General features: G+C 37.9%; 1 long non-coding RNA gene across 5 annotated transcripts in view; it reads right to left on the bottom strand.

Moving 5' to 3' along the window:
* LOC309383670 overlaps positions 1-4,029 on the bottom strand; it is a 221,590-nt gene extending 217,561 nt beyond the window's left edge. For all 5 annotated transcript variants that reach the window (XR_014173886.1, XR_014173887.1, XR_014173888.1 and 2 more), the window contains exon 1: positions 3,946-4,029. This is a non-coding gene — a long non-coding RNA (uncharacterized lncRNA). The remainder of the gene's footprint in view (positions 1-3,945) is intronic.
* Positions 4,030-12,761: the final 8,732 nt, after the last annotated feature.

The following is a 12,761-nucleotide window of genomic DNA, read 5'->3' as shown; positions in this document are numbered from 1 at the left end:
CCGAGATAAAATTGCAAAATATTCTGATTGAAAACAATATTGAAAAGATCATTTCGGAAACACGTGTTGAGTGACACTTTTTACAATATTCTAGTCCATTTTATACCCTACAGCTCAGTTTAGATTTATATTTTATATTTTATAATTCTTTTCTTGTTCCAGTTAGGAGATGTTTTTAACACTTCCTTAAATGGGATCTTTGGACCAAAAATAAACTGCTTTCAAGAAAGCTAGGAGAAAATAGGGGTGATGGAAATGATATAACAAACTCTGAACATTTAATCCCCCAAACATACATTTCCTAGCCGAACAGGCAAAGCATTTTTTTTTCCAAATTTTGTTTTGCTTATTTAGTTTCCATTATGAATCTATTTAAAAATCTTTCTTTGTGATTTTTATTTTATATATTAGATTTATATACTTCCAAATTCCAATGACTCTGGACTATGTTGACTTGAAAAATCACAATATTATCTATTCTGTAAACACATATGAACAAGCAGAACCAAATTTAAATATTTTCTTCAATTATAACATTCCCATAAACTAGCCCATATTTTTTACACCAGGATTCGAAGCAGATTACAACTATGTAAATAAAATAAAGCACAAATGGTATTGCAGAAGTTATATTCAGAGACACAGATTAAAACAGAAAGCTAATATTATAAACTTATGAAAAGTGTACAGTCTATGTATTATACTTTAATTTTATAAAATGTCTTTGTTTCTATTCTATTGTTTCTGTTGTTAATGACGCATGATCGATAAAATGCTTTTTAAAATTTGCTTAGAAATCTGTTAATAGATTTGTGATAAGGAAATGTACTTCACGCCAATCTATTTTTTAAATGTGAAAATACATCATTAGCCACATGCAATTCTTTTCTAAAGGCTTTACAAGTCAAAATATATTTAAAGTATTTCTTTTCTCTGCAATGTATTTATTTAAAATAAAAAAGTTAATTTTAGCCATTACCTACCACGGATATAAATCATTATGCAAATATTCTGTTTTTATGACATCAATATAGGTAAGTGTGTTGATCAAAATAATGTGGATGCAACCCAATCAGCTGAAGTACTAAGAGGTTTTACTTATTTGAAGAGTTCTCTGGAATGAAAAGCCTTAAAAGCATTATTCTGTTAACCTGTTCTATTACATGTATTTTTGTGAAAGATGGGAAAGGAAAAGGAAGGAAAAGAGGGGAAAAGAGAAGGAGAGGGAAAGAGAGAGGAGAGGAGAGATCTGATGGTCAATCTTTAATCTACGGTATACTGCACCTCTTTTAAAGTTTTGCTTAAAACAGTACAGAACTTCTGGGAATGTGAGACAGCAGAAAAGATTAATGGATCATTTTAGCTTTTCTAATGAGAAAATGGTACATTTTGGATACAGGTCATAAAACTGGTTCAAGGATGATAATAGTGCATAATGACTATTTTGTACAACCCACCCACCCCCATCCCATAATCAGACTAATAGGCAGGAAAAGATAGATTAGGACAGGGCTGAAGACTCAGGCAACTCCTTCTCTATTAGTCACAGATTCATTCTTTAACTTGCCTACGTTTGATAGCATCTGCATATTTTCACGCTTCTTCCATACATGAATAGCAGGCTTCTATAGTATTGTTGGGTGAGAGCAGTGGTATTTGTGGAAAGTGTATGTAGTTCTATGGCAGCTGTTTATTTGTAAGAAGGCAAAGAAAGTAGCGCACATAAACTTGTTATGCTGATTAGAACAAAGAGGATGTTTGCATGTTTTTTTTTAACTGTATGCAGAGGTTACTACCCAAGTATTTGAAAATGGAAAGTGATTGTCTTCACCCTCCCTCACAAGGAAAAAAAAAAGTAGGATCAGTGTGAACACATTATTCTTGGTCACTTTTAGTCAGCATCAGAAAGCAGGCTGCTCTGACCCTTCATTTTTCCTCCCAGGATCAGTATTGCTCTCCCTCTTAGTTGACAGCTTATAATTAACTAGCCATCTTTGGGTAGCTGATCTTTTTACTATTAATAATAGTATTCCTGATATTCCTTCTTTCCCCTTTATAGTGTAGACTCCCTTAGAAAGAGTGATGTTTGGCTACTTTGCTCAGTTTGGCTTAGGTGGTCAGAATTGGCAGATGGCATGCATATTCAGTTACATTCAAACATACCTTAACAAGGGAAATAAAGCAGCTGGCACCTTAGACATAGATTATAAAACTGGTTCAAGAATAACAACAGTCCATCATAACACATCTAATTCAAATTATATGATTTTTTTTCCCCATTTGCATGAGGATAACAAGTGCATGTAATTTGTTTCCCTTTCCTCTCGTGTCCCTTGGATGTCCATGTACCCAGCATATGGATGTATAAATCAACTTCCTTACATTTCCGACTCATGATTGCATTCCAATAAAATACAATATCGGTTTCTTCTTTCCATGTGTTATTACTAAGCCATGTACCCCATCTTATAGCAGTGCATTTGATTTATGTTTCCTAAGAGAAGAACTCTATTAAATTTTATTAACTTACCGTCAATCCCTTTCTCTAACTCTATCAGGAATTTGAGTTTCCTTTTCTAGAGTATTAGCTGTCATTTGCAAATTTAATAAGCATTCCCTCCCCCCAGAAGTAATATGATATTTGGACCAAATTAAAGTTTGTAATCAAAAGCTCATTCTGGAAAAAAGAACAGAAATGCTATATTTGCCTGTTTCTCAAGATGTAAATGAAAACTGCCTGAAAGAATATGTAAGTTCCGTTGTGGACTCTCCCTATCTCCATCAATGAATCAAAAGTTGGATTGTGTTATTACAGTCCTACCATATGGGAGACTTTGTAACCTTACTTATCCATCAATCTAATAGTCTTTAGCTTACTAAAATGTTCTACACATTCATCTCCTTTCAGAGACTGTTCAGAAATTACAGATAGGATAATTCCTTTTTTTTATGCTTTATTGAAGAGACAATGCCATGTCAGGGTAACAATTACAAATAAAGAAAAGCTAAAGAAATATTAATAGCAAATCTTAACATACTTAACAAGCTAATAACTATAACAGTAATATATTCACAGTAATTATAATAATACAACCAATGGGGAAAAAAGAGAAAAGAAAATGAGCTTTAACTAAATTTGTACTTACATTAGCCTATTTACAATTTTTCCATATTATATCCATAATTCTATAGCATCTTTATTTTCCATACTAACATTATTAACAATAACTAAAGTTATTGACATTCATTAACTTCCCTCTCATTTCTACCTCTTGTCTCTATCCATTCATAAAATTTATTCCATGTCCTATAATATTTCAAATTTTCTTTATCTTTAACTTTTAAGGTTAATCTATCCATTTTAGCACAATCCCAAATTTTCCTAATTATATCATCACAGGTAGGATAATTCCTAATAACCTATTGGAACGGGATGTTATGATGATATAGTATTGTACTACATCAATAGTGCTCTCTCCCGATCTAATTTTGAGCCCTATTCCAGGGTTTGGTTTTAAACTTTGTAACTTTTGAAAGTTTACAATCCAGTTTATAAAACATTACCTTTGCTAATTTGTGTCTACAGCCCTATCCATATCTTCAGAAAGTAGCTTCTTTCTCCTATTTTAATAGATACCAAAACGATTTCTGAAATAGCCTATTGATTTCACTGTGCACTTGGAGAACATAATGTACACAGCAAACAAATACCAGTGTTGAAGAATTCAGAAATGCCATTGATTACATGGCAAGCCGCGTCAACATTTGAATTCCTCAGGACTTTATACAAGAAGAATCTTAATTAAAATGCAGCCTTGGAATGTCTTTTATATAGAGATTCAGTAAGATGACAGGATCAGTTTATGTGCCATACAAAAGAAAGAAATGTTCATCATTTTTTTTTAAAAAAAAGGAAAAAAGAAATAATGAAAAATGAAAACTCACCAAAAGCAGGAAAAAAATGCAGTTATGCTACATTTTCAGAGTACAGTCTGGTCGCCTGGAGCCCTTTCATGCTTACGGCTAAAATAACAAAGCTAAAATACTGAAAACAGGTGTCACTTGGCTCTGCAAGAAGCTGATAACATCAGATGGATCAAAGGCCAAGGTCAATAAAATTGCAAAACTGCTTGGCCAATGTTATTTTTGCCATGATTCCAAATGGTTGAAAAACAAGACTTTGAATCTGACACCTGAAAATCATATGATATATGATATGCTTTTTATTAAATAAGACATGCAGGAAAAACTTGGATCTTCAATGGCTTCCTTGTAATTATTAGCCAGTATTTTACAAGATTAATGTTTGAGTGCTATGCTATCACAAATGTGCTTTCAAGAGCTTGTTGTTTCAAGCTAAAGAGGAAAAATAAATACTGAGATACAAAAAGCTCTGAAAATGTATATGTCATTCTCCCAAGCAGTGGCAACACCTATTCTCTCCGTCTTTCTCCTTCCTACATCATAAATGCACAAATGTTAAATCAATCATGTATACATATAGACACCCATAAATCACAAGCATCAGTTCTCTCGTCAAACCCATTTCATTACCAAATCCAAGGGTGATCTTATATTTATTCTCAGATGTAATAGTCCCTCATTAAGGCAAGAAAGGTCCTTGAGAATGAGGATTACTGTATAAACCTTTTAAAAAGTGAATAAAATTTTAATTCAGAGCCTCTTTGGTGTAGATATTTGAAAGTAAAAAGAATACCCTTAGCTCATGACAGAATTTATATTCATATCTCTAGTTTATACTTAAGAGATTACCAGGTGGTTGATAGGCTAAGATAAGTCTCTTTTTAGATGGCCAGTGCGATTGAAACCATTGTAGATATGGAATGGTAATTAAGCCCTATATTCCAGAGGCCTCAGAATCAACAACCCAGACAATTTTGGGGGTGGCCCTATATGAGATAGATATTTAGTAAGGTCATACTGAGATGTTCCATTTACAAAAATAATGATAGGCTTTTATCTTTAAACAAAATGGAGAACAACTGATATCGGGTTTTTTTCTCTTTCTGAAAAAGTGGTGATGATCTTAAATTTAGGACAGCTAAAACAGACATACTTTTATGTAGTTTGAAAGGTGGCATAATTCTAAATGAAATTAAAATGAGAATCTAAACAGCCTTTAAAAAAACTTATTGTTTACTTTTTGCTGCAATGTATTAGAAATATCAGATATTCCAAAGGTCATGGACTAAATTACTAATCTTCAAACTATGCCATAGTATTCTGAACTCTCCGAAAACTTAACCAGAGAGAAGATCAGCACTACTTCCTTCTTTGGAAAACAGTTGTTCATGACTTGCTTTCTTTCAAAAGTGATGATATGGCTTCTCTCTACTTCAGCCCCAAAATTTTAACCATCTCTTAAAAATCACTGAAATAGCAATGCTAAGAATGATATGAAAGGCTATTTACTTTGGGAAGAATATGACCTTTATGAACACTCCCCTATACAAATAAGTGAAGTTTACTCTCTTGATGAGCTGCGGTGGCGCAGTGGTTAGAGTGCAATACTTGCAAGCTACTTCTGCTGCCTGCCGGCTGCCTGCAACTTGGCAGTTGAAATCCCACGAGGCTCAAGGGTTGACTCAGCCTTCCATCCTTCCGAGGTGGGTAAAATGAGGACCCAAATTGTTGGGGGACAATATGCTCACTTTGTAAACCGCTTAGAGGGGGCTGTAAAAGTGCTGTGAAGCGCCATATAAGTCTAAGTGCTATTGCTATTGATATATTAGTTTTTTCAAGGAGATAATGGATTGTTCAGAAGTGTCATCTCTGACTAGCAGAATGATATGATACATTGGTAGGATTTACTCTATCATTATACTGTAGCTTTCTCCTGCCTTTCTGCATTGCATGTCTAGACCAACTAACCTTCAGTTCATGTAAGGTGAAAACTTAGTCCTGGCCATTGTCCTATAGATGAATAGTATCTGAATATGCATCAGCATGTGCTAAGAATACAAAAAGTTTGAAAGGAATGCAGAAAGGAAGTTGCATACCTAAATGTGGACGTCTCTTATTTAGGCATAACTAATTTTCAAGGAAAGTAATTTCCCCCCAGAAAACACTAATCACAGATGTATTTGTCAAAACAGGCCTTTGAAGCTACTGTAGAAGCGAACAGAAGAAGAAATGAAGGTTTCTGTTTAGAAACACACACATGCACGCACAGAGAGGCACACACTTAGCCTTTTAAGAATGTGTGCATGATGTATAATAGATACCTGTCTGATATAATTAATTATATTTTCCTAAATTTAACATTACCTGGAGGGAAAATCATTTTGCTTGGTGAAATCCCTCATGCCACACAAAGTCTGTTAGCAAGCCAAATTTAATTACTGTGGTAAAAACCACAAGAAAGACCAGGTTTGCATTAAATCCGTAACCGCATCTAGGGAAGAACAGCTTTAATCACCTTTGAAATGGTGACCACAAAATAATTAAAGGGAAAGTGCTCTCATTAGAAATTATCCAAGAATATCAAATCTCAAGGTTGTTGGAGGTTTTTCTTTTTTTCTTTCTGAAGTCCAATTTTAAAAACTGCATGGGCTTCATCTCCCCCCCCCCCCCCCATTTCTGTTTTAAGTAGCTATAATTTCACTAGAACTCTTTGGAAGGAAGATAGGCCTCAGTCCAATGTGAATTTTATAAATTGATTGTTGCCTACAATGGAGTTATATTTCAGTGTACAAGGCACATAATCCCATAATCTTTCACTTTTATTGATAATGAAACTACAATATTGAACAGTACAATAACTGAAAAATTCCTGACCTATTGTGATATCAAAAATCTCGGACTTGAGATAGCAATCTTACTTTACTTCACTGAACCAAGACCAGTCCTGACTATAATTAGGCCATTGGCTAGAAAACAAGAAACTGGCCCTAATAAATTTTGCTCTGGACCTGAATTGCTTTCTACGGTTTCTTTCAAAACCAGGAAGTGTCCGATAGCATCTTTTCAGACTAATAAATGTTATTCAAAGATATAAGCTTTTACAAATGACAGCAAATCTGATGAAGTGGGCTGTGATTCACACAAGCTTTTTGCCTTTTAATAAAATGTAATTTAGTGAAAAAGTACTCCAAAGACCCTGTCTGATCATGGCCAATCACACTAAAATGGCTCTCCTCCCTTTTTAATGTTTCTTTCTCTTTAGGTGCAAGTACAAGAGTAGGAAACTATAGATTTTTATGAAAGACAATTAGACATACAGACACCTTAATAATAATAATAATAATAAATATTTATTTCTTAGCCGCACCCTCTCCCGAAGGACTCGGGGCGGCGTACAATGAAACATATGAAATAAATATGTGGACAAAACAAACATATAACAGAGACATATACCGAGACACACACAAGGAGGAGGTCGGCTGATAAATAAAAACAATTAAAATACAGTATTTAAAAACCCCTAGATAATTAAATATAATTAAAATACCCAGTTAAAAACCCGTCAGGAGCAATATGGTTAGATCAAAGTTGAGCCAGGCCAGCTGCTTGGAATAGGTGGGTCTTAAGCTTAATACGAAAGGAGCGGAGGTCAGAGGTATTCCTAATATCCGGAGGGAGGTCATTCCACAGGGCTGGGCCTGCCACAGAGAAGGCTCTACTCCTAGGCGCCGCCCCCCGACACTGTCTAGTGGACGGCACCTGGAGGAGGCCCTCTCTGTGCGAGCGGATTGGTCTCAGGGATGTATGGGGCAGAATACGATCCCGCAAGTAACTAGGTCCTGAGCCATGGAGCGCTTTAAAGATTGTTATCAAAACCTTGAAACGCACCCGATAGACCACAGGAAGCCAGTGCAGCTCGCGCAGGAACGGTGTCACATGGGAGTACCTAGTACTCCCCATAATTACCCGCGCGGCTGCATTCTGGACCAACTGTAGCCTCCGGGTGCATTTCAAGGGAAGCCCCATGTAGAGAGCGTTACAGTAGTCCAAGCGAGACGTCACCAGCGCATGAGTGACTGTGCGTAAGGCGTCCCGGTCCAGTAGGGGGCGCAATTGGCGCACCAGGCGAACCTGGTGGAACGCCCCCCTTGCCACGGCTGTCACATGGTCATCCATGGACAGCCGGGCATCCAGGAGGACGCCCAAATTGCGCGCCTGCTCCACGGGGGCAAGTTGAATGCCCCCAATGGCCAATGATGGAATTAATTGGCTGAACCGGGGAGCTGGTACCCACAGCCACTCCGTCTTGGAGGGGTTGAGCTTGAGTCGGTTGTCATCCATCCAGATCCGTACGGCTTCCACACATCGGGACATCACTTCGATGGCCTCGTTGGGGTGGTTCGGGGTGGAAAAGTACAGCTGAGATTTTTAAAAGTACACCTTGTGATTTTTAAAACCCAGATGCACAAGTGAAAGGCCTGATCCTGCAAAACAGATTGGATTCAGGGGAGGAGCATTACAAAATTTGGCTACACAACAGAAGGGCCTTCCTCTGTATTCTACTCCGTTAATGGAATAGAATAGGGATAAGGTGGTACAAGGCTTAATGATGCTAGAACTGCCAGCCAGAAATGGTCTGCACTCTGGCGGGTTGAGGCCAGCTCCGTGAGATATAGTGAGCTCCCACTGCTCAATCCCTAGCTACTGCCCACCCAGCAATTTGAAAGCAGACAATATTGCAAGTAGATAAATGGGTGGAGGGGGAAATCTAGTTGCATTTGTGTGTGCAGAGACTGAAAGCTAGTGCTGGACCTTGCCAGATGTGAGGCATCACAACACAAGGAAAGGCAAGACCAGCTGACCCTGGAAGAACCAGCAACCCAAGCACCAGTAGCTAACTGGTGCAAAGCTACTTTGCCCTCCACAGTGCACAAAGGAGAGGCGCACAGGAGCCAAATGGAATGAACTAGCAATCTAGGTTGTCAGGACTACATTGTATCTAGTATGTGTAGATTTCCCTGACATAGTATTCTGTATGCTACATAACTAAACTGGAATAGAACTATGTTTGCACATCACAATAACTTGTGACTTGTTTTTACCAATGATACCACTGCTTTTGAATAAGCAGCTGATTTGGCTCAATCTTCATGCTTATCAAGTGGCTCTGTATACCACAATGCTTGGGTCCTACTTTATGCTAAGCCAGTGACAAATAAACCATATTATGACTTAGCACATCGCCTATATCATTAACAAATTTATATTATCATACAATAATAATTTGTGGCTATTTATATTTCTTGCTAAAATAAAGTCTATTGGCACCTGAACGTTTAGAACAACTAAGTGTTAAGAAAATGTTGGTTGCCTACTCCTTTCTCCTGAGGCCATCTATGCATTAGATCTTGGGCATGATTCATATCCTTTTTTATTTCCATGGTGAAAAATATTGTTTCCTAACAACTCTTATATTATGTGGCACTTGTACAGCATCTTCCTCAGGATGATTTCAGTCCTTTGTAAACAGAGATAGAAGAACCCCAGATGCTGAGAATATGGGCTGTGAATTTCTCTGGCTCAGTTTGTAGAACTGAGATTTGTACAACCTGGCACATAAGCACATTAAAGTTGGGTATTAATAAGCCCGACTTTCTCAGAACCACACAGGGCTTCAAGTTTAGAATCTGTGGCAAACATGGGGTTTTGTAAATATGACAGGGGAGATGCCTGGGAATTTTCAGCAATTTATTTATATATTCATTTATAAAAATCATAGGCTGCCCATCTTACCTCAAGATAACTCTGGATGGCTTAAAATCATAAAAAATAAAACTATATGAATTAAAAACATGAATAAGGTGATACAAAATCCAAAACACTATGGCCAATTAAAAGATGGGGGGGGGGGCGGGAGCAGAAGGGGAGGGGAATGGGATTCATGGTTAATCAATCAACCACCTTTCCTGTGATACTTCCCCATTGAAGCCCCAAACTAGCTGGTCTAAACCTGGAACCAGGTCTTTAGGCTCTTCCAGAAAGTCAGGAGAGTTGGGGCCAACTCACATCAGGGGGCAAGATATTGCACAGGTGAATGGCAGGCAACTCAAAGTGTATCTCATACAAGAATGGGTTATGCACTTCCAATAGGAATAATAATGCTGTCAAGAGCCAATGTGAAACTCCACAAAAGGAGGAAAAAGGAGCTCCATTCTAAACATGACAAGTTGTTTGTTAAAAGTTCACTGGTATTTCCACAGCAACAAATGGTTTAAATCAGTGTTTTCCATCTGATGCTTGTGATTTATGGGTGTCTATATGTCTACCCATTTTGCAAGGCTGAGAAAAAATGGTTAGACAAGCAGCAACTAGCATGTTAGACAATGTTTTCTTGGGATTATAATCCCAAATAATCTGAACTAAAGCATGGTTTACTTAATCATGGTTTGTTGAATAACTACAATTTGATATGCTCCCATAGCATGCTAAGTCACTAACTAATGGTTAACCTAGCTATCATAAAGTCTTATGCAATATGTCAGTAATTTATTGTTATAAATATATTTTCAGTATTATTAATAATTTTCAAAGAGGTAAAAAATGAATTTAAATGCAACCGGAATAAAAAGCATATTTGGAAGTTGTTGATACTTTGTGATTTTTTTAGGAAACATACATACCCCCCCCCCAATAGCACCTGAAGCCAGGACAAGAAATAATGGATAAAAGTTCATCAAAAGGAGTGTTACATATTGAGACTGGAGCAATAGGCTCTACCAAGGTCCTCCATTCCGGCGGGAAAATACTCAAAGCCAATTGGCTGAGCCACCTGACAGCTCCCTATAAAAGGGCTAGCTGTCAGACAGGCAAGCGCTGGATTTGTACATAGTTATCGAATAAAGAGCTGTTTGTTGTCACTGAAGCCTGAGTCCTGTCTCTTCTGTTCACCCGATGTAATAAGGACATCCAACCTGGAAATAAGGATGAGTTTCCTGACAATGAGAACAACTTATCAGTGGAACAGCTTGTATGTCAGAGTTGCAGGTGCTCATTCTCTGGTAGTTTTCAAGCAAAGATTCGTAAAGTAAAGACTGTTTGTCTGGGATGGTGTATGGATTCCTGCTTCAGAAAGGGGTTTGGGCTAGAAGGCCTCCAAGATCCCATTCTCTATGGTCTCTGGTCACATACTAATTTCTGTAGAATCATCAAATGCATGAATTGGAAGAGAACTTAAAGGCTTATCAAACTGGCGGCCCAAAGGAAAGGTGCATCATACGTAGGTCATGCCCACCCCATGCAAGGCACATGTTTCTCCACAACTTTCTCTTAATCTACCAAACAAGTTGCTCTGCCGCAGAAAGTGGTTAATCTGCCAGGATTTGTTGTTGAAAAGTGCATGCAATCTCCTGCAAATACTTCATTTAAATCCTACATTCCTGTTCCTAAACTTTTCTTCTTCTATGAATTCCCTTAACATTGTTTCAGATTTCGTTTTTAAATTTACTTTATTGCAGCAAAGAGGTATATCTTTTCTTTTTGGGCACATTATTTTGCCCTGTATATTCCATATTCAGATCTGAAAATGTTTCATCTTATTTATGATTTCAACTTCTATAGTTGCCCACTCATCTATGACTCCACAAGTTTTCCATTATGATTTAACTCAGGGGTGTCCAAACTTGGGAACTTTAAGACTTGTGGACTTCAACTCCCAGAATTCCCCAGCCAGCATGGCTGGCTGGGGAATTCTGGGAGTTGAAGTCCACAAGTCTTAAAGTTCCCAAGTTTGGACACCCCTGATTTAACTGAACTATGGGAAGCCAGCAAGGCAGGAGAGATGCTTGCATACTGAAAATAGGATGCTTGCACACCAGTGGTGGGTTCCGGATCCTGTTGCAACATGTACGGTGCATTGGGGCTGGGCGTCTACCACATGCACGCGTGCAGCTCCCGCATGTGTACTTATTGCCGACGACACTCCATGATGGCTTTGTGACACTCCGTGATGGCTCTGCGACACTCCATGATGGCTCTGCGACACTCCATGATGGCTCCGCAACACTCCAGCTGCTTGGCAGAGCGTCACGCAGGTGCGGTACGCGCCATGCGTTTAATCCCCGATCAGCTCAAATACAGGTAAGGACGGTGGGCGGGCGGACCCTCCAGAACACTGGAATGGAACGGTACCAGGTGCTCCCAGCAGGCACCGGTACTCCCATACCGGGGGCGTACCGGTTGTATCTCACCACTGTTGCACACTCTCCTTGATCAATCTGTAACTAAAGTAAGTGCAAGAAATTTACATATTGTTTATGAGAATTCAACCAATATTGTATTCATTTTTTAAAAAATCACAACAGGCGGGAAAGCTGAGGATCCAGAATAAATGGTCAACACAGTAAAAGCTTTGGAATATACCTTCATTTTTAAAATATCTTTTTATATGGAATTTGGAAACCCATATATGAATATCTAGATCAAGTTAAGTAAGAAGAAGATCCTGCAAAGAACAATATTCAGCCATTTTCTAATAATTCATTGCCTACACTATGCTTGTAATAATCATTCCTTTCTGATTTCTCCTGTCAGCTTGAAGACTTACAGAAATCAAACTTGGTTAGGGATTTTGCCATTTATTTGAAAATCCATGGTTATGTTGTTTTTCCTTCTCCCTACTCTATTCCCCTCACCATTCATGGGAAATGAATTAGTGGATGAAAAGAAAAGCTTTCCCCCCCCCCTAGACAATTGCAGAGAAAAACAGTCATTAGAGAAATATACACACTTGTACCCACCCCACCAGCCTAAGCTAGTCCAAATAGCCTAGAGAGGGAACA

The sequence above is a fragment of the Natrix helvetica genome (assembly GCF_964273705.1).
Source record: "Natrix helvetica genome assembly, chromosome: 1".
NCBI classification, from domain to species: Eukaryota; Metazoa; Chordata; class Lepidosauria; order Squamata; family Natricidae; genus Natrix; species Natrix helvetica.
This window is presented reverse-complemented; position numbering and strand designations above follow the sequence as displayed.